The sequence below is a fragment of the Dermacentor andersoni genome, chromosome 8 (assembly GCF_023375885.2).
Source record: "Dermacentor andersoni chromosome 8, qqDerAnde1_hic_scaffold, whole genome shotgun sequence".
Classification (NCBI taxonomy): domain Eukaryota; kingdom Metazoa; phylum Arthropoda; class Arachnida; order Ixodida; family Ixodidae; genus Dermacentor; species Dermacentor andersoni.
The window spans coordinates 102,487,895-102,508,397 of record NC_092821.1 but is presented as its reverse complement, the minus strand read 5'-3'; the positions used below and the strand labels follow the sequence as shown (position 1 = coordinate 102,508,397).

Here is a 20,503-nt window from a genome sequence, read left to right as displayed (position 1 = left end):
TACAAAGCCTGTATTTACATTTCCCGGTCTCCTCAGTGAACTATGCGAAGCTTGTACCTTATATTTGCTGAAGTTCGAAGGATGTTGTGATTGATTAGTTTAGGTTATCGCCAGACTTGTGAAGAATATCTTTCTCTCACTATACTTACATACACTTACATACTGCACTGTCGCTGCATGGGAATACACTGTCTGTTCAAGGCTCTGCCGCGAGAGTCCGGGAACGAAAAACGAGCTGAAACTGTACTTACGAGATCATCACATATTTGTATGTGTGTATCGTTCTCTCACATCCATCAGTATATTTTGCTTTGAAGACTGACTTCAAACATTGCCATGTACTGTTAAGATAATCGTCTCGGTCCATCATTTGTAGATGAATGTCTTTCTCATTTTGAAGAAACTTGGGAAAGAGAAATGAACATTGAAGCCAAGTGTAGCTGCATATAATAAACCTGGGTCGAACTGGCAAAAATTATATGCCTGCAATGTGTTTACGATCACAAAACGGGGGCACTAGATTGGACACCAAAAGGAAAATATTGTCCGCGTGTACGACGTGAATCCCTAAAAATTCCTGTAATATGGCCCGATAATCTGACCATATACTTTCACCTTCAGGAGCAGTCAAGCCAGGAACAATGCAATGACATACACGCTGTAGTACAACATTCGAAACCGAATATGCCCAAAGGCGGAGAAAGAAATTGTAAGAATGCTCTAACCATGGCATTGCTAACTGCTCGGCGCATCTGCTTTTGAAGAACTCAGTGTTTCGAGCCCTGTGCAATCAGCGATGGTCGCACGAGAGTGCAAGAAAATGTAGTTCTCTTTGACTAAACGGAAATAACGTTGCCGAGAAAATGCCGGATTTTCACGTGACAATTGTTACCACGATTAGAACGAGAGAAGGGACTCTTAGTGTCTTAGAAATAGAACACACACACGCATATATATATATATATATATATATATATATATATATATATCGCGAGTATAGCTTGACGTGCTGCTGACGCTAGGAAACAGGAAATCTCCCATAAAGACGGATGCCCGCGGTGCGCTACATGATCGTTGCTGTGAACTGCCCTCACAAACTACAGTGAGAGCCAGATTGAATGCACCATTTAGTCGCAGTCAGTGCTGACGTCTTTGATACTGCCGATGAGAAGACGTCCGTCGTCCTCCGTGGCACCCTTCAGAAATGCCCGTCGAGAAGAATGATGTGATTTGTGGATGGTTACAATGTGTGATCTAATGCAGCTCTGTACACAGTAGTAATTACGGCAGTACCTAATGGTTATTCTCACTGCAGGTTGAACCTCGACTGAAGAAGAAGGAAAATACAGCCTATGTTTATGTTACTAGCCCCAGATATAACGTGAGGCGTGTTTTCTTCCGATCGTCAAACTTGGAAAAGAAACTGAGGTATTTTCGCGCAAACATAGCCTCGTAGCAAATACAACGATGCTGAAGCGTTAGGAACTCATGCCATATTAAACTCTTGCACTCTGGAGAAAACGTTCTTAGTATTCAGAGAACTTAAGCTTAATTTGGCGTTGACAGCTGCGCGTAAGAGCTAAGTTATAATCGGGTGGGGATGTCGCACCAATACACATATGAAGTATGCGCGCTTGCCCCTGAAGAAAAAGAAGTAAAATTGTGATGTTCATTATACCTGTCAGCGGAGTTTTTTGCATTTCTTGTGCTCGCATATTGTGATACATTCAGCAGAAATTACCAGAACGAAGTAACAATGAAAAATACGTACCTTTAAAACTTTTTCTGAACATATACGTGGAATTAAAGGTGTTCCGTCAGGTTCCGCCGGCTTGGCGGGGATTTCCTTCTTTTGGTCACAGGCTACAGCCAATTATTCCATGCATGAAAGTCATCAGTGTACAGTTAGCTAAAATAACTTTCACATAAGTTTATCACTTGAAGAAGGTGAGTTGAGAAATCTAATAATGTTAATTATAAATACATCGCTGAGAAGCTCCCGCGCACAAATTAAAGTAGGGTTCGTCTCTACATTTTAATTATTGTCATTAAACGGTAGGACGTTCTTGTGTCAAGAGATCAAAAGTGCTTTTTGCACAAATATCTAATCCACGCTTCTATGATTAAAGTCACGTGAGCCAACGGTCCCAATTGGAAGAACTCATGAATCTGTACAGCTGACTCTATACAGCTGGTAAATCAGCTGCGAGAAGGAAGAGAACCCTTGATGTTTTATTACTTTTCATTACATCACCTGCTGTGGACGCGCGTTTCCACGATTGTATTCCAGCTACAGCCTAATCATACTCCTTTCTTGTGAAGAACATCAGTTAGATGTAAAACACATGAATATCAGTTAACTTGCTGGAGGTAGTATCCTATAATTATCGTGAGGTATGTTATCAATACCAACATTGTGGGCCATGATATATTATTTTCAATAAATCTAGACACAGAGATTTGGATTCCTTCGCAGAAATGCCGTCTTTCTGAAGATGATGTGTCACTTATACAACGAACGGCTATGGCAAGCATTCGTGCCAAATGCACTGGTCTCTTAACGAGGCCTACTAGCATACATCATTTTGGTGAAGGCCTTGTCTATATGAACTTCAGCACAGTATCCCATTGCCTCTTCTAGATAGGTTATTTGTTCATTATCGACCGTTCTAGCATTAGCTACAGTCATAGAGGAAAATGTACTGGAATGAAACACTGGACGGAAGTATAGACACAATTAGATCATGTTTCCCACCATGCAAACGGTGGTCATAAAATTTATCTCAAGAGTAACAATAATTACATTCAGGCATATCCAAAATAACTAGACCAACGACATGTTTAAGGTCACTTTCCCACGGACTGTCTTGTGCAGCTCTGAATCGTGAATATTTAGGTAGTGCAGCGATAACCTTTAGGAAAGGCACTGTCAATGGTGAACTGTGTCGAGCGTGCCCACGGTGCTTTCCTTTCTGCACAGTAATGCTTTAGACGAATGTAGCCGACTAATGAATGAACGAAATGTTTTGCACAATATCAGCAATGGCTTCAACAAATAACAGAACGTTCCGCACAGCCAGCATTCTGCATTCTTTGTGTGCCACCACATTCTGAAGTTGCCCTCGCTTTATAGCGATATTTGGCGATATCGAATTCAATGCATAATCGACAGGCCCCATTTACAGCTTTACCATGAAGTCAAAGGCTCGTCATGTACGAGTAAATAATTGCGCTAAGCACCACTGCTAAAACTTTACCCCATCTCATGGCCTGTGAATTTACACAACCGAACGAATCCATATGCAACAATTTCTAAAGACTGCTCGCCGTTCAAGTGCCTGCGCGAAGCGCTCGGTAGTTGTTGCTGCACTGAAATTCCGGGAACGGGAAAACTCATTGCACAGAACCAGTCAAGGTGTACTTTTTGATAAAATTGCGAAATATGAGTCATAGCAATAGCTGCAAAAATGTACACTTTACCAAAGGAACATGTGAAGATAGTTTGACGGCTGCAGATTCTGGCCTGTAGCTAATGCTTCAAATATGGTACACTGCTTATGTCCGCTTAAGATGCCCAAATCTTGAAAGCAAGCATCAAGGCACGATAGAGGGTGGGATCATGAATCTCATAAGTCATAGAATTGGATGTAACCTTCCGGCACATCCCGCTTATTGGCGCAGCATATTTTGTGTTTCCACAAAGTGATTTGTTATTTTCTGAAGCCACTTTAATTATCACTGGCTAAATGAATTTCGCTACCGGCAAAAGTAGGATCACGGCGTTTCGGCAATGTGAACTGGCGTTAGGATCACAGTTTTGCGTTCCTTAGTAAAAGGTTAAACTGCGCCAACCAGTCATGACACAAGAATCGCGAAATGAATGTATTGTCACGTTCAAAGGCTCCAAAGGGCGAAGAAAAATAGCGCGTGATTTTTCGAGACCTTACCGATTTTTCCAAGCTGCTTTCATACGTGTCTTCTATCAATTTGCCAAAATGGCATTTCATTTCCAGCGCAAGGAATCGCCTTGCAACCTCACATTCTGAGCAATCTTTTCAAGTGCTGTGTTACATTATTGGTCATTCTTCGTAAGCCTTCACGAAGAACGTGCAGATTCTTTCTTGCTCAGAATTGTCAATGAGTTTTACTCATTGATACTGGGCTCATTCATTCATGGACATGGTGGGGGCACATGATCCCATGTCTATTTCTACGCGTGCATTAGCCGTGCCACGTTCAAACGAAGATTCGTCAGAACTCATCTCACGATTGTTCTCCATGGTATCGCGTTTATCATTGAATCAATATAGCAACGCAATATATTTCTATTGTTGAATTGTGTAATGTATTAGACAAGCACTGCTGTCTGAGTCCTCTTTCACTTCTCCCTACAAGTACTCTGCGCCAGCTAGCGTCGCCGCCACCAAGAGTGCACGTATCCTCGGGCATTCTAGGCGCGCCGGTACGTGCTACCACTGAGAAACGCGCCCTGTAGCAACCGGGCTTTGCGCTCGTACTTTTTTCTGCGATATCGCATGGCGTTGCCGAGAAGCCGGCGCTTGACATCGGGAACGAGAACCATGGCGGACCGGTTCTCCAAATGCTTAGAATTGCTTCCTCTCTTGCCACGTACCCACTGGCACATATTCACTGAGCCAAGTAGGCGAAAGCTTCATTGAAGAGCGGCACATACCCTGTTTGTTCATGGTGCATCTCGCAAAAGCATAAGTGTGAAAGACATTCAGTGAAAAGCGACACACGTCAAGTGCATTGTAGGCGTAGCCTGCTAAAGCGTCGAGTTGCTGTCTTTAATGAACATTTGTGACCTGGGCTCGACTCCACTCAGCAGCGGCGAAATTTAGGGCGTTATTTCTCATTGCAGAGCGACAAAGTACCAGTACCGCATACCTAGCTACATAAGTTGTCATCAAAGACCCTAGTCAAGTGCGCCACACACCTACTGGCACATTCCCAGTGAGCGAAGTCGGCTTCAAAGCAGATCAATGTAGAGCACCACACACTACGTGCCACATACCCAGTGCTCCTATCCACCCTAATGGAGTTTGTGTAAGCTGTGGTGCTAACTCAGTATCGCATATGCAGCGGCCCATTTCTGCGCCAAATAGGTTAGTTGAAGCGCGGCACATAAGCACACATTTCTACATGCTCAGTGGCCTTAGTTGGTCTGAAAGTTGGCTTTGAACCCCTCTGACAATTTGACCATGGACGGCCGAGTGACCCAGGTACGCGGGAAGAGGCTTAAGTTGAAACACACAAACAGAAATAGATAGATAAACAGATTGTTAGCCCGCCGGAAAGCGTTTGAATTACCTATGAGTTTGAATGCTCTAAAATAGTCTTTACCAAATTTTACTATGGTGGCTGCGTGTTATTAGCGGCAATTTTTGGTTTCTCCACCATCCCAACTATAGGCCACAATCCTGTCTCAAATAACTCCACAGAGCGTGTGCACCAGCTGCTCTCTGTCGCTCTCTATAGATTTTATTCGTTCGTGTAGTGCGGCACCTACCCTTCACTTGCAAAAATGTTCAGCTGTGCACACCGCGACCGGGTTCACTACGTTTTCGTCTGCCGATTGCAGCGAGTCCGCTTCAGCCTAATCCGCCTTGGACACAAGGTCTTCGACGCCTTTTTTTTTTTGTAGTTCATTTGTTTTTGTGATTTCTTTACGCTCTTCCATGATATCAAAAAATGGCAAGCGTTCACGCCGCACTCCGCATGTTGCTAAAACAGTGCCAAGCGCTTTCGTGCGTATAAAGGCACCATGTCGTTCATACGTGCCCACAGTGACGCCCCTCTTCTTGTTTTCAAGAGCTATTAGTAGACTTTTATTACCTCTCTTGTAGCAACGATTGGAAGGGCACTGTTTACATCAAGTTGTTGTTGACCACTGCCATCCTAAGGGATGACTATTTTACGCACGTGCATACCAAATCAGCATCGATTTAAGTGACCGCCACTAGCTATGCATACGGAGAGCCTACGTGTTTCACTTCTCGGAGCGGCACCCTTAGTGTTCTAGGCGGACGCTCCTGCACAGTGATGGCAGGGTGCAAACTATATTTGTTATGTTTAACTGAAGGCATCTCTTAAATATGTCTTTTCCGTATCCGCGAACAAATAAAGTTGCGGTCGGTGTCTTGCTATTTTGCGGTACTAATGATCTCGAGGTATTTGTAGTTATAAATTTTTGAACCATGTGACGCACTCTTGCTCTAAGTGGTTTTTGCGGATAAAATTATTGTTTAGCGGCGGTCCCTGACTTCGCTATCAGCGCTCGTCGGATATCCAGTTTGCCTGGTCGTGGACATTATTGCCTCTTGCTCTGGAAATCCAGTTTACCTCGTCGGGCCTCGCCATGGGGGTCATTGCCCCGGTACTCCCGACTGGAGCGCCACCACAGTCACTCCGCAAACTTGCTTTTACTTTTGAATAAAGCCAGTCGACTCTCCGTTCTCAACCTGTGAAAACGTGTATTCTGTGGCGCCACTGAATCGAGCTCCCAACAAATGCATACATACTCGCAAAAAAATTGACATATTTGCTTCAACCACTGCGCAGAAATCCGCCTCATTTAAATCAGAATTATAAAAAAGTTTGACACAAAATGAATGCCTGTACATTTTCTGGCTAAAAAGCCCTTACATTTTATATCAGTGCGAGTAGATGTCATGTAGGAATGCTCCCATAAAATAAGGACGCTGTTATTAGGCATATCGTAACCTTCGGCGGGAACATACGAAATGCGCTCGCTGACATTGCTTGGTCCAGTTTTTTTCGTCGTTTTCTAGTGTATAAATTAAGGAACTGTATTACTGCCGGCGTGCAATACATGGTGCTCAGGGGTGGGATTATAACAATCTTGTGGCGAAAAGAAACCAGTACAATAATTTGTATGGCCACCTCCAAAGTCTCTTAATAAAAAGGAATGCATTAATTTCACGTTGTCACTCTTAAACGGTGTGCTCGACCATCTCAAGTTCATAAAAAATATGAGAAATAATATTGGAAGAGAATTTTATTCAAAATCTTTGTACGTTGCCGACATTACTCATTTCAGAGCTGAGAATGAACTGCGTTTATTTTTTCGAACATTTTGGCGAAATTTTTGTAACCAATGGCCTATTTCGGGACAGAATGCTAAAATACCTAATCAAGAGAATGAATTTTGCAGGTACATTAGTAATAGGCATATATAAGTAGGCACCAATCACTTTTGCATATGGAACGTACCAACCACATCTCATACCTATCGTAACAATGCCTAAGGAATACCTCACTTAGCTTTACGCATAAGTGTATCCATGTAGGACGTTATGTTCATGTACAAACAGCAAACTTCACCGATTTCTTCTATTCTTTTTACCGAATATATAAGAGGCTATGATCAATTTCCAGAATTAAAAACTTATTGCGTAAATATATATTTGTGAAACTCTTCATTAGTAAAGAACAATGAAAATTATTTAAGAATTATAGACAATGACCAAGAAGCAAATACCATTACTTGAATGACGACATTCATTTCGTTGGTACTGGAGGACGTCAGACTTTATGCAGTATTTTTCCTAGTTGTCAAGTGAACGAACTCACTCTTTGCAGAACTAAGAATCTACTTTTCCTGCCTGCAATTACTTTGGAGGTATTTGTCACCCAACATAAATCCATCTTCATTGAACATACTTTGCCAACTCGAAAATAATTATTACGTGCTAATTCGGCATAAAAAGTAGTAAAACATGAAATTAGAAGAAGAAACACTATTTCGCCTGCCGCAGACTAGGGCGTTGCAATTCATTGACTAATTCATAGACATAAAATAATTACAAAAACTTGGAATACATATGCTTTTGTGACATTTGATCTGACCTTGATCAGATGTGACATTTGATCTCACATATTCTTGTACTTATCTAAATTGTATTTGGTTGGTTGTATTTGGCAATGGTTCCTTACTGGAGATACAACTCCTTCAACCTGCAAGAGAACCTTTCATTACTGGCAGTGTAGAGACAGGCATCGCCTCTTTTTCTATTGTACTCGTAAAACGCGCCTGCCAAGCGAGCGCAAACGAGGCTGACGAAGTGGCGCCGCACGTCACCGAGTTCGCGGTGCAGTCAGCCGGCCTGGCAGTCCACCAGTCTTTATAGGAAATTAATATCTTCATCCCGGCTTTGCAATCTTATCAAAAGCAAGACGTAGTTTGCAATTTTCCATATTTTGCGATGATGATCTTTGCTGTTTTGCGGCGCAAGAGCCAAGCGTGCCCAACAAGCACCAGGCTACTGTTGATGTGTTTCATATGAGCAATCAAATATGAGATGCAGATGTGACGGATGTAAAGCTGCCTAAATACTGTCCGCGTAAATTGTGTAAAATCTAAAGGTAGTAATATTATTAATGCAATGGCTGATTGCCATAGCGTGGGAGCGGCCCGCTGCGCGATAATCGTTTATCTCAGGACTGTCAATAAGGCTTTTCCATCTATCCATACATTGGTGATGAAATTTACTATTCACACAAAAGCTACGTTTCGAAATTATCACGTACCCGCCGTGGTTGCTCAGTGGCTATGGCGTTGGGCTACTGAGCACGAGGTCGCGGTATCGAATCCCGGCCCAGGCGGCCGCATTTAGATGGGGGCGAAATGCGAAAACACCCGTGTGCTTAGATTTCGGTGCTCGTTAAAGAACCCCAGGTGGTCGAAATTTCCGGAGTCCTCCACTACGGCGTGCCTCATAATCAGAAAGTGGTTTTGGCACGTAAAACACCATAATTTTTTTTTTGACATTACCACGTACTAAATGCTCACGTAGTAGTAGTGACGGGGAAGAAAGAAGAAAACTGGGAACGATGAAACTGGCGTTTTATCGGAAGAACCTGTAGTCTCAAAAAGAGGCTACACTCAGAGAATGGAGATAGCAGCGACCGCAGCGACCACAGTTGCCGAGAATCTGATCTGGCGCTCATACGCGTCGGCTTTTCTACATCTCTCATGGAAAGGTCCAGAGTAATTGCCGGTGCCCATGCGCCTTCCAGAAAGTTCTCCACAATTCACGTCACACATGAAATTATATTACAAAAGCTTCAGGACAACATAAGCATTGCTAACAATGGAGAAACTTCCGATACATGCGGCGCGTCCCGGGCTGAACGATAACATTTGTTAGACAGTCAAAACCGCTCACCCGTAAAAGATGAACAGGTCCACGTATCAGTGCGAAACTATGTCAGTGGCGAAAATGTGCGAGAACCACTTCTGCCCAAAAGAACCCTTGAAACGCGAGCGTCTCGATGCATTTGCTATATATGACATACTCTGGCGGGAGGATACGCGAGGAACTTATTCTGTGAGCCGAAGTCAGTCCCACCACTCACGGCCTTGCTGCCGGATGCAGAACAACAGTTCTACCGCAGGCGCCAAGTTTACGTGAACTTTTAAGGTGAAAGCAACTGGTGAATAAACCCACAACCGCTACCTGAAGGCATCAAAGCTAGCTGCTTCGAGACTTTTGCTGTGCAATGAAGTAGAAAAAAGAACAAAGGGGTCGATTTTTATTAGTCATATCAGAGGAAGCCAGAAAACAATGACGCCAAGGACAGCATAGGGGAAATCATCTGCAGTTCATAACTGAATTAAAGAAGTGATCATTAATGACAAGGAAAGGCGCCTTGCTTCTCATTAATCGCATATCGATGGTTTTTCACTCCGACAGCTTTGATTCCTGCAGGTAGCATGTGTGGGTTTATTTACCAGTTGCTGTCACCCTAAAGGTTCCCGTAGGCGTGACGCCTACGGTAGCAAGGATGTTCTACATCCGGCAGCATGGCTGTGAGTGGTGGGGCTGGCTTCCGCTCATAGGGTACGTTCTAGTAGATCAGCATAAATACCCCAGAAAGTGGATGGTGAAACGGTGCCACAGTAGCTCAATTGAGAAGAGCATCGCATGCGTAATGCGAAGACGTGGATTGGGATCCCCGCTATTGTGAGTAGATTTTTCACTCGTTTATATTTGATTTATTCATTATTTTTTACAATTCTTATAATACCTGCAAATAATTTCTGTTATGGTGTCCCTGGTGTCATTATTTTATGGATTCCTGTGGTATTTTCTTTAGGTTTCACAGTCGACAGTAATGCATCGGCCTCAACCTAGAGACACTTCTTTTCGAGTGCAGTACAACCGATTCCGAGAAGGACGGACCGATTGCTGCAAAAAGCATGCCGGCATGTGGCTTCGAAACGCCACTGTGAAATGCTGTGCAGGAATACTTCAACTGAAGTTATAAAAATCAATTCGAATATGATGCTCTAGATCGTGTTCTGTCACCATTAGGAACCATGTATCGTATTCTATGAGCTGCGAATGCCACGTATCGAGTGCAGTTATGGCTTTGCTGTGGCCATAAGATTATGCTCCGGGGTTTTATCACCCGATTCCTCACAAAGATTATTTACGCGAAGAGAGAGCCGTCCTCAAGCTACAAGACCAGTATCAAACATTATTGCAGATGTCACGTCATTTAAGGTTACATATGGGGGATGTTCCGGGTTTGCGTTTAATTTCCGGAACTACATGTAATTGGAGTACCACCCTTGAAGTGGTGAGAGATCTCATTAGCTTCTACATGGAGACTCTCTATAAGACTTGCCTTGAAGGCACCGCTCGCCAGACGGATACTTACGGGATTATCAGGGTCCAACATATTTAAGGGGCTAAATGTAGCTGCTCATTCACTATAGCCCCATTACTTAGTTGCGTTTGGCCAAACCAAAATTGCGGATCAGGCCATTTAAACCCCATCTGCACATCATTAACATGTGGATAATGAAGCATACTTCTCGGTAAAAATGAATATAACAAATCCATTTTTGCACTAGAAAGGGTACGACTGGGTACTCCAGCCGGTGCTACCCCTCACCTCGATAAATAGCCTGGACAGAGCATTGCCAAATCTAACATGGCACGTGCTTAGAGAAAGGAGGCTAATAAATAACATGTCATTAAAACTTGTAATATCAATAGCACAAACACGTAAATAACTTTATATCATGTAAATTATGTTCCCCGGAATATCGACTTCCCAGAAATCTCGCAAACTTCCTTAGCGCAATGTTATGTCATAAGCGTTTTCTTTATCAAGGAACACTGAGAGGACGAAGTGTTCATGGGCAAAAGCTCCGCTATTTAATGCCTGAGCCCGGACGAGGAAGCCAGTAGTGGATCGGACACCTCTAAATCCACATTGCTAACGGTAAACCAAAATTAGTGCTTCTTAAAAAGTGTGATCACCCAAAGCATTTCAAAGGCTTCATTGTTTTGAAGCAGTTTGCTATGTCGTTGCTTTCGTGCAGGATTTTTTATATTTTTTTAGTGCATTTACACGTAAGATTTCAAAGTGTAGGGGGCAAAATATGTCATTGGTCTAAGCGCGCAGCGTGGTTACTGTTGTTTAGTACCATTGATACTCACAATTATTTCTGCATTCTTCCCAGAATAACTGCCACTGGCAAATACACATTTGAAAAGCATGAATTTCTCTAAATAATACACCATGGGCCGTATTCACTGTGCTGCAGTTGCTACAGTAGTGTTGTGTTTTCCAGTAGGCGTGCATTCTTTCTCTTTTTTTTTCACAAGCTATCATCATTCGTGCAAGTAGGCATTGTAGCAGTGGCCAACTCTGTGTCTAAATACATTATTTTTCACATACAGTGAATCCAGCATAAACAACATAGTGAACTAGTAGATCTATCAGTAAAGAAGCAGCATTGTCGTCCATAGTGCTTAATTGTCTAGTTGCTCGTGATCATCAAATGAATTTGATTTCAACAGCAACTCGTAACACATTGTGTTTGGTTGTGGAAATAGTTCTGTGGTGGTCAAGAACTATTTCTTATGTGTTGGGTTCCTTTCTATGTGTCATGCTTCATCCTATATATTTGCTAAGCACACTGAGCAGTCTGCTATTCATTCTGTTTGGCGCTGTTCAGGTCAGAATACGTATCAGTCAGACTTGTATTACTGGGCGGGGAAATTGAAAGCAATATATGTAATCCCAAGTGTATTTCTGACAAAAATTGTTGTGTCTAGAACAAGCATAATATGTACTGCCTCTCTTAGGCTTGGTATGCAAGTATTTATAGCCATTTTCCACATATTAGCAAGTGTCTCAGAGCTACATGAAACAGCATATGTTGTGACCGCTGAAGTTAAATCTGGGGTGGATGCGCCAGCTTGATTTTCTTGTTGCGCATTTGCACTTCTGGGGCGCTTAAGCACTGTAGCCATGTGAGAGCTAAATTTTGCAGCAATGTAGAAGCTAGCTTATACCTACTATTGCTGCAGTATGCCAACATATACCTATCACCGTATTTGTGCATCTTCTGAAGACCAATCATATCCGCAGGATGAAATTTGTAGTGTCCTTGTCAGTTTTCCGGTCAGTTCATATACTCTTTCAGGACAAAATTTACGCAACGAGGGAAGGGACACCGTACAACATGATCGCTGCCAACGACTGACTATTTTGTTCGAAAGATGAAAAATATCGGTAGCACTAGACGTATGCGTGTACTGTTCACAAGTGTTTCCAGTGGGAAGGTGTAGGTTGCAATGCAGAGGTGTAAATTCAACATAAATGGCATTTGTGTAAAAAAAATATGCACAGAATAACTTCTGTTCCTTGTGATCTAGAAAGGGTGCCTTCTTTCATGCATTGATAATGGGGGATGGCTCACACATCGCATTCATGTGGTACGCTTCACGGATGTTATGTCTCTTGTAAATGTTTCACCATTAGTGAAAATAGATGAAAATCTTCATCCGGTCATAAGCACCCACGTGGCAATTCACGACCAAGTCAGGCAAGCATACTGGTCATTTTGAATGAAGTATAGTGATTTCTTTCACTAATATTGAGTTACCGGCCAATCTGCCCTGTGTACATTTGACCAAAAGTGAAAGGCATAAAGTGCAATACCTGTGACAAAGACTAGACAAATTTGCTGATATCTGTAACCAAGCGAACATCGCTTGCGCACTCGCATTTCTCTATTCACTAGTGGACTGTCGTGTATATGCTCTCAATGTCAATTATTGCTGGAAATAAGAGTGCAGAACAGTTCACAAATGAATTGAGAAAGGCAACCAGGCAATGGTGCCTGCGTGCCTGTCATGTCATGAAGATTTTTTAGTGATGCGTATAATTACGTCTCCTTTTTCAGGCTGTACTGTGTCTTTCTGCTGTGTCTCTTTGTTATTGCATATGGCAATGGGATGCATCATTGTCCAACTCCACCTCGACAGACCAGCTCAACCTGGTCAGCCGAGTGGAAAGGGTAGCTAGTGCCGCTGGACCAAGGAGACCACCCACTGTAGAGCGGACGAGCATTCTCTACGTGTGTGCTCTTTTGTATAATGCTTATTCTCTCTGTCTCTCTAGGCGTCAAGCTGAGATGGCGTTTAGTTAGAAATAGAAAGGTACGCAGCTAATATATAGCGTTGTGCCTTGACAAATGATTTAGTTGCTAAGGCAACACAGGGCATGCGATGAAAATTTGGTGCACTTAATTTACTTTATGCCCATATTTTCAAAGCAAATGCAATTTTCGTGTACAAAATAAACAAATATTTGAGCAGCTCTGTCGCCCCTGACACTACAGCAACTTATCATCTACAGAATAAATGTAAACTAATTGTTTACCATAGAATTAGTTTACCGTAACATTACCGCAGTATGGTAAACAATCCGCTACCTCTAGCAATGGCATGGGCACCCTGCAATGAAGTTTGCCTGTACATGTCGCGCCACCTAGCAGCGGCGGTGAGCACCCGCGGGTGGACCATCACCGTCATTTAAACATTCTCCGTGGTTCGCTCAGGCCCACCTGAAAGCCTGCTTTTCCAATTTTCCAATGGATTAACCGTGGCCTCTTGGCAGCTCCTCCGTGAGAAGTGTGAACAGAAAAAACAAACGCAGATACTGCTCCGTTAAGGATTGTCACAACCGCGAAGGGGATGTCGGCATCAATTTGTACCGCTTCCCTTCATTCAATACCGGGGGAAGTAACGTGGCGGCTCAAGTGGATCGTCGCAGTTCATGTCCGTCTTTTGATTTTCTGTTAAACCAACAAAGGCGTAAATGCAAAGAGAAGAAACAAAAAAATAAGAAAGAAATAACCAGCAGCGGCATCCGTAAAAACACGCATTTAAGTGTCAACTGCACAAAAACGCGTGAAGTGATTCCTGCTGTTATAAATCAGTTTAGATAGCTGCTTAGATCGTCTTGCTCCAGAACAAACGAGCAGTGGTTGTCAGGTCTCAAATCTTGCGTCGTAAGGGCTCAGTGCTGGAGCATTGTACGCATTGTGCTTCTTCCTGAGCCAAGATCAAGACGTGAATGCTCGAACCGAGCTCATTCGTGCCGATGTTTTATCGCGTTTAGAACAACATAAGGTTGAAGTACACTGCAGCACACGTCGTGTATTCGAAAATTAGCTTTTCTCTAGCGCACGCTAACGCACGCTAACGCATATTTGTTCAGTCTTCGCGTTGTTTACACCCAGCTGATTGATCTCTATGTAGCTTCAGCGGTAATTCCCTCTCACATTCGAGTCCGAACGACACTACCAGAATATGCTCGAGGCACATTGTCAACGGAGAAAAAAGCACTTACCTGCTCATTCGCCAAAACTTCTAAATTTAAGAGGTGGAAGGCACACTCCAAGTAATAAAGCGACAAATGACAGTTGAAAGACGTCCAGGGAAGTGTTTGCTCACTGAAGTGATATAACCTAATGATTTGTTAACGCACTTTGAGTTCGACGTCGTAAGCATGCTTGCTTTGTTGTGACAAATATTTCGCGACCTGCGGTGGTTGTTTAGTGGCTATGGCGTTTGGCTGCTAAGCACGTGGTCGCGGGATGAAATCTCGGAAAAGGCGATCGAATTTCGATAGGGTCGAAATATCAAAATACCCTTGTAATTAGATTTAGGTCCACGTTAAAGAACCCCAGGTGCTCCAAATAATTCTGCCGGGATCCTAATGAGACCGTGCTTTTGGCACCTAAAACACCATAATTTAATTTAAGCACCTCGCTGTGATGTCCGTGCTGTTTAGTTCTTTGACATGGCATACATGGTTGTAACCCCAAATTTGACATCCTTTGTGAAGCTTCGGTGGTCTCAAATGGGCGTCAATGTTTTCGATCGCCTCAAAACCGCAATTTACAATGACCGAATGGTTTCAAACGAGCGTCCGCAAAAGCAAGTCTCCGTAGCAATGACCGCATCGGTGTTTCGCGCAACACACACGGCGGCGCTGACGGCTAAGCCGATCGCTGCGACGCCTTATCATTGAAGGGAGCACTTAGCCGCAGAGCTATCGTGGCGGGCACAGAAGTATTGATTTGACGGTCGACCGCTGCCTAACTCTGCTGTGCACTTTAATTAATGCGCCTCTGCTTCTGCACGCCGGCGTAGTTTGTCGGTTTGACATATTTGCATTGTGCTTATTTTTCAGAAAGAGTAGCAACGTACTGTTCCGTACCTTGAACCTAAGCTGATCCAGTTTCCCCGAAACCGCCGTGGTGAAGTAGTAGGGTTTGCTTGCCTTCTCACGTCATCCTCGCCCCTCCCTTGTATGGGAACTGCCTCTTCTCCTCCCTTATCCATATAGTTCTATCTAAGTCCCCTCTTTACTGGCACGTTAGTAGAAAAGGAAGCGCTGCAGCTGCTGAAATGCTTCCCATGGGAGTAACGGATAATTACAGCTGTCAAGACGTTAACGTGGCTCCAGAGGGCATTGTGCACATTCGACGAGGTGGGGTGAAAACGAGTCTCTGGTGTCGCCTTTCCTCTCTAACTAACCCCTGTCATGTATACACATGCTCTGAAGCGCCACCGCCGACGCGGTGTACTTGACAGCAGCAGCCACAGCAGCAGCAGTAGCAGCAGTGGGAAAGTCGAAAGAAGAGGCAAAGAAAGCTTCGATTTAAAAATTCAGAGCCGTTCCAGTCTGTGAAGGAATGGCTCTGACTTTGTCCATGCTAACTAATGGTTCCTTAGTTTTGAATAATTTAGTGGCAGAATTAATTTAGTTGAAAAATTCAGTAGCATTTTTATGCGCAGAAATGAAACAATTGTATAGCGAAACGTTCTTCTCGATCAGTTAAATGGCACGCATTGAATGAGCATATTAGTAGTTTTATTTAGTGAGCGACTCCTTCTAATTTTATTCAATCATTCCTCGATATATATGAACATAAGTACAGTTTAGTCACATAAGAAAAAAACTTACGGAAACCTCCATTACCAATTCAGTCATAAAACATTTCACTTACATGCCGTGATCTGTGAAACTTCGGATGTAAATAACACAATCAGCAACAGCAGTGCCATATTAGTTGTCCCTTTGTTTAACCAATATAATCTGAGGAGACACAATAAGAAGGACCTTCAGTGCAGTTCACCAAACAGAACATTTAATTCCTCCTAGTAGTATAACATTTAAGCGACAAAATTAAAGCGGCCTGTTCAATGGTAATCACTGAAATATTTCCTATCCAACAAAATGCGATGTCTCGGGAATTATCTGAAGTCTAGATTCTTAGTCCCGGGAATGCAAACAAAGAAATATATAAGGTAGGTGTCAATTAAAAGCGAAAGCACAGTTGTAATTATTATTCATCCAAATACACCTGCTTCTTGACTTTAATTACTTTGGGTGCGAAGCTACCATAAATAAAAGAATTTTTTTTCATTGCGAGCTGTTAGCTGAATGCAGAACCAAATGTAATTCTTGATTATATGCTTATTTTTGTTCATAGATTGCATAAACCAAGCTTGCACGGCATTAGTTTTGAAGCACAATTTACTTAAAACTGGGCGGAACTACCAAATTAAGGAAAAAATATCAACGCTCAATTTTATTGTTTGTTTGTTGAGTCATGCTTACGTATTTACCCACACGGAAGTGAACCAACTTTGTGGATTTTTCGCGGCAATTCATTGCGGTGTTTTCGCGGCAATAGAATTTTTATCATCAGCCTAGTTTCGTGCCTATTGCAGCACAAAATTCTCTCCGGGTGACCTCACATTGCTCCTCTCTTGGCTAGAGGATTCCTAAATGTGCTAGAAAATTTCCTAATTTCATCACCCCACCTAATTTTATGCCATCCTCGATTGCGTTTCCATTCCTTGAGCACGTGTTCTGCGACAATAATGGCACACCAGCTATCTGCCCTACGAATTATATGGCTTGCTCGGCTACATTCTTGTCGCTCAACGTCGAATGGAATATTGGCGAATCGTGTTTGCTGTCGGATTCTCGCGACTCACCTCTTGTCGCTTAACGTTACGCCTAAAGCTTTTCGTTTCATTGTCGTTCGCGCGGTCCTTACCTTCTAATGGTACGATGCGATGATTGTACATTTATTTTCAGCGACAGCGGTAAGCTCTCAGTCAGGATTTGCTTATGCTAACCATTTGCGCTCAACCACAAATTTATTCTTCTGTCCATTTTCTTCTCAAGGTCAGGGTCCCCTGCGACTAATTGATAATTGACCAAGATAATCGTACTCCAGCAGAGAGCCTACTGTCTCCCTGGCAAGCTTGAATTTTGTTTCCTTGCCGTGTCTGCCGAACACCCCGTTTGTTTTCTGCTTTATAATCTTCATCATTTTTCATGCTTCTTTAATCGTTCCGACATTATAATGTCGATAATCGATCTTGCTTATCAGCTTTGACCGTTTAGTAGATTCTATCTCATCTGTTGAGTAAGACACTTTCATGGTCTGTCGCTTTTTTATGAGGTCATTTCTCACTTGGGAGAACATACAAACTCGGCTGGCCCTTGTTCCTTTCCTCCTAGTTCAATTTCTGCTTCTTCAATCAGGCTAAGTATGCTTTCATTCATTATCTCTATGTGATCGTTGTCTTAAAGTTCTTAAGCTGCATATTTGTTTAAGAGCCCAAGCCTGAATTTGACTTCCCTCTTTACTGCCTCTAGGTTGTGTTTACGGCGTATTCAGTTTTCGGCTAATTCCCATAGCCGTTTCAGCTGTCAATGTTGTCCATAGCCGGATGCCGGCGAAGCTATGGCCAGGAATCAGGAAAAAATACTCAGTTCCCACCGGGATGGAACCGGATCCTCAGCACGGGATTCTGCTATTCTACCACTGCGAACGCCAGTGTTTTTCACCTGCCTCGAAAACATGCCCTGTATACGCGTCCTTGCTCCCCAGGAATCAGGCAACGTATGATGCGCACCACGTAGTGTTAATGTGTAGACATTTTGCATTGCATAAGCATATTATCACGCTAGTGGGCACGCCGTGTAGCAGTTGCATAAATCGCGCTAGAAGGTACATCGATCAGTTTTGAAGAACAAGAAGTATAAGGAGATGTGCACAAACGTGGTACAGTGAAAAACATTTATAGCATGTCTCAATAAATAAAGCAGGCTAGCTGACTACTGGTCAATGCTTCGTTTAAAAGGGGATGTCGAATATTTCAGATCATCATTATCATCAGCGGCATGTTTCCGGAACGCTTGCTAGATGCTGCGGAAACATGACCTTTACACGTGTCCTCGCTCATGCGTAGTCATGCGATGTGAGATGCACGGTGCGTGGCATCAATATGTGCACATTTCGCTCTGAAATGGCGTTATGTACCAGGTGACACGGAATGTATCTATTACGTAGGTAGCGGCGCAAGGTATATAGAGAAGTTTCCGGGAGGTTTACCGCGATCCGTAAAAATGCTAGAATAAGAAACATATTAGCATACCTGATTATATCAAGCAGAGTAGGTATCTCAAAGCAGACTGTTATCTAAAAAGAGATAACAATCACTCATCATATTCGTCTTCATCATTATAAGCAGCAGCAACAGCATCCTGCCGTGCCCCTTGTAACGCAATATCAGATGCGCGTACCGGAGCATTGATAAGTCCAAACTTTGCTTGAAATTGCGTTCCGATTTCACCTACTGTCCCGCATGTAGCACTTACACCATATCGGACCATGTGTGAAGGTATGTGACATCGGCACCGCTCAGTCTCATTTGCTTTGTTTGCCCTTTTGTACACGTTTTTGCACCTCGTAGCAATGTACGAACCACTGCTGAAGTACAGCTGCGCGCGCGGCTGCAACCAGGCAACGTCGGTCTCGGCAGACCGCTGTGCATAGAGAACCACAAGTCGCACCTCCTCTCAATGGCGGGTGGAGAGTTCAGTTGGCTCTTGTAAAAACGGCGCAAAGGGACTGCGCCACAATGACCCTCTTGTGCGCACAGACGAAAATGGAGCTCCTACGGAGCCGTTTCACCAGCTCACGCTGTGACTGTGCTACGAGCCCCACGTAAGCCTTTGACTTCTTCATATCTTTAAATTGATGCCAATCCTTTACCTCACCCTATGATCACTGTAATTTAGCATATCTAACACTTCTACAGTGTTTCCATTGCTGGGAATGTCGAGAAGGAAATCTGTTGTATTTGTTTTTACTCCAATAGGGCTATTTGAGGCCCCCATCCTGCCACTGAGCTTTCTGAACGACCCTATTGAAAAACCACATAAGAACCTGCGTCACTAATGCACCATGAGCAACTCGAAAAATATCTCGTCTGCTTGCTATGAAAAGTATGTACAACACGCTCACAGCCACATTGAGGTTTAGATTGTGTTGGTGTATTTCGTTCCTGCCAACGTACCTGCCGGCGTCTGCGATTCGTCCGGTTTCCCTTACCTAGCTTGCCATGACTTGTCTAAAATCGCTGTGGCGTGCAAGGGAAGGTTAAAAATACCACTAAAACGGATCCTCAGCAAAGAAGAGTTGGCAGAGCGATGTCGTAAACGTGCCGAAAGCGCTCGATAACATTGTACGGCCACGCAAAATGTTTGTTATACGCAAATAAAACCATGCTAACCGGCATGTGCTAGTAGCCAGTGCCTGAGCGATTGGCGGCCGTCATCTTTTATGCCTTGCAAAAGGGACAACCTGCGGAATTCACAGGAAAATTCAGTTGTGTTTGTCATTGACCGTATAACGTAAAACTATTTCAATATGTTTTTATTCCAATCTCCTGACGTTAAATTTGCGACGCAAGCATCGGGGGAACCACGCTGGGTTATCTGAACAAACCAATCAATCGTTCCCCTCGTTCATAAAAGGGCACTTTTGTTTGCTTGAAAAGGGAATAACATTGCCTGCTCTCAGCGGCTTCTCTTATCTAATTGACTCACAAGAGGCAATAAGCATGCTCAGGTGGAGAGGGATTCGATGGGGCCGAGCCACTGCACTGAATATCGATAACCGCATGAAGTGGGTGGCACCGGCGTCTGCGATTTGTCCGCTTTCTATTACTTAGCTTGCGGAGGCTCATCGACAATCGCGGCGGCATGCAGCGGAAGCTCAAGAATGACGCTAAAACGGATCCTCAGCAAGGAATATTTGGCATAACGAGGTCGTAAGCGT

The 20,503-nt window shown here is 43.4% G+C and overlaps 1 long non-coding RNA gene across 1 annotated transcript; it reads right to left on the bottom strand.

Moving 5' to 3' along the window:
* Positions 1-257: 257 nt before the first annotated feature.
* Positions 258-16,437, bottom strand: LOC129384250 (uncharacterized). Its single transcript, XR_008611992.1, has 3 exons — positions 16,367-16,437; positions 1,772-1,863; positions 258-403 (listed from the first exon to the last, which is right to left on the bottom strand). It is a non-coding gene; the product is annotated as an uncharacterized lncRNA (long non-coding RNA).
* Positions 16,438-20,503: the final 4,066 nt, after the last annotated feature.